Source organism: Asparagus officinalis, chromosome 6 (genome assembly GCF_001876935.1).
Source record: "Asparagus officinalis chromosome 6, Aspof.V1, whole genome shotgun sequence".
In the NCBI taxonomy this organism is placed as follows: Eukaryota; Viridiplantae; Streptophyta; class Magnoliopsida; order Asparagales; family Asparagaceae; genus Asparagus; species Asparagus officinalis.
Window position 1 is genome coordinate 12,002,193 of NC_033799.1, and position 2,763 is coordinate 12,004,955.

Consider the following 2,763-nt stretch of genomic DNA (forward strand, 5'->3'; position numbering starts at 1 on the left):
AAAAATACAGCGACAAAAGCCTATAAATAGAAGCTCAGGATCTTTATTCGAGATGATCTGAAATCTGAGGGTGAGGTGCTGTCCAATTGAACAGTAGACCACGAATTTCAGAGGAGAATTGACAGATCTTGGCGAATTTTTTCATAAAGAAAAAGCCTTCGATAGATTTGAGATTCTCTCCCCCTCTTTCCTCCGGATCAAACCTGGTTTTGATCTCGAGAAGAGCCACAATCTCGCTTGGTCGTGATTGTCGCTGCTGCGATTGTTTCCTTCGTGAAGCAATAGCATAATTGCACTTGTCAACCGGATCTGATCCGCGGAGGTCCACGGACTAACGCGTCCCCAGCACAGGCAAAGATCCCACACAAAGCAACAGGAGATAAACTACTGCTGCGTTTTGTTTCATAAAGTTGTAATCTTTACTTTTCTAATTGTAAGAAGATCTTATAAAAAGATCAACTTGAACTTGTAATCGATAAACGGTGTAACAGGTTCGACGACAATGAAAACGACAATTTTTGACGAAAACAACCCCTTTCTACTCCACATTGAGGCACGGAGAAAACACACGTCCGTCAAAGTGTTGCGCATAGAAGATTGTAGTTATCTGGAGGCTGCTCCCACAGAGTCATGGCCGTTTCAGAACAAAGCTTTCCTCAACAGCTCCAGCTGGATAATATTGGAAAGTTGTTGCCTTCTAGCCTCCAAACTCTCTTCCCTCATGCACGTACGACTTACGAGAGCTTTTGAGCTTCAGTCATTGCCACAGCTGCCTTCGTCTCTACGAATGCTGTGGATCTCAAACTGCAACAAGATGTTGAAGGAGCGGTGCCAGGAGAACAATGGTGCTGATTGGTTTTTAATGTGAGTTGACCATGCTATCAACCATCTTGATTCTTGATGCACTCTTTTCTGTTTCTTTTCTGTTGCTCCTTGAGATCGATGCAGTATTTGGTCCTTGAGATTGTGTCAGGTTTTTTTATGTTATTGAGAGTTTGATCTGTTTTATTATGACCACGTGCAAATCATAATAATGTGACCAACTGATTCCTCATGCGAGTTTTTATTGGTGAGTTAATAGTTTCAAGTAAAACATTGTTGATGGTTGAGGGTTCTTTCATAAAAGTTGATATTTTATCTCTGAAATTCACTTGCCTAGTTTAGTAGATCTCAGTCAAACAGGTTGGTATCCATTCTCTGCATTATGTTTGGCATGTGTTATAACCATTGATGCATGCAAGTGCTAAAAATATTTATCTGTTTTCTATTTATCTCTTCTGAAGAAACTATCTATTAGTATGTCTCCAGAATGATGTGCATTAAACTTTTCACTCACTATCACCCCCAAACAGATTTGGCCTTCGTCTGCCACTGTATCCTTTCCTTTAGTGGATATTCTGAGCACGCAGAATATTGCTGGTGCAGTTGATGCCTAATTCGGTGACTTTCTTGGTCACCTTTTATTGATATTTTACAATCATGGTTAACAATAGCCCATCATTTTCTAAATCAAAGTTCTCTCTCTCCTTACGGGGAACTAAATTTGCTATCGGAATTGGAACGGTACAAGATCACTAGTGAGCCACTATATTCAGATTCTTGGCCTATTCGCAGTGGTTCGTCACTGGAATGGTAGGTTGAGAACCGGTTACCTAACTTGTGTACCTGCATTAAAGAATTTATTTGAAAACTTGTGCTATATTAGAGATTCAGCAGTTTTGCAGAAAGCCATTGATTCAGCACAGAACATTTGTAATCGGTGACGGTACATGGGCTTCAGAAGAGGATGACTTGCTAAGGGAACACATGAACATGTAAGTATGTATATTCAAATTGATGACAATAAATATCAATTTATTCATAGAAGAATTTCCTTCTCTTATCAAGCTGAGCCGTTAACCATGGAATGTTCAATCTAATTTTATAGTGATCTGGAAATTATGATGAGATTTATGATCTAATTATAAAAGGGAACATCGATTATTGGTATTGTGCTTCCTACTGAGTATTCAAGTGCAGGTTCATGGCAGATTGTTAACAAGTTGACAACAAAAACAGTATTATGGTGTCAAACTATGACTGATGAGATTTCTGAACTCTGCCAAATTAGCAATCTAAAAGGCATGACTATATAAATTACAGGGCTATGACTTAATTTATAAAGTAAAATCGAGATTACATTTTGGTTTTAGTCTTTAAAACATGAACAAATTACTTCTGATCTTGCGAAAATTGATTCTGGTTGGCTTCAAGGTATGCGTTCATTATGTGGTAGACAATATTTTGTTAGTGTTAGTCTTTCAAACAAGAACCAGTTACCCATGATCTCACGTAAATTGATTCCTTATAACTTCAAGGTATGTGTTCATTATATCACGCATAATATTTTTAAGAAGCATATGGACGTTGTAGATTGTCAAGACTAAGTCTAACGACTAAGACTAATCTGTCTACAACAACCTAATCTACCTACAACAACCTACCAGCAGTATCACAGTATCTAAACTTCCTCCTATAGAATTGTTTGTAATTTTGAATTATTCTGTAACAACTACTAACAAACTAGAATTGTATTCCTAAATAATAGGATCTGTAACTGTACTCAATCAAACTCTATATATGCAAACAATGCATCACCGTTTAAGGTGTGCAAGCCTTCCAAAACTTCACTTGGTATCAGAGAATTCGATCCTCTCTATCAAGCTTAACATCTTTCAATCATGGTCGCTCCTGAATCCTCTTCATCCGCTGCAACCAATATGG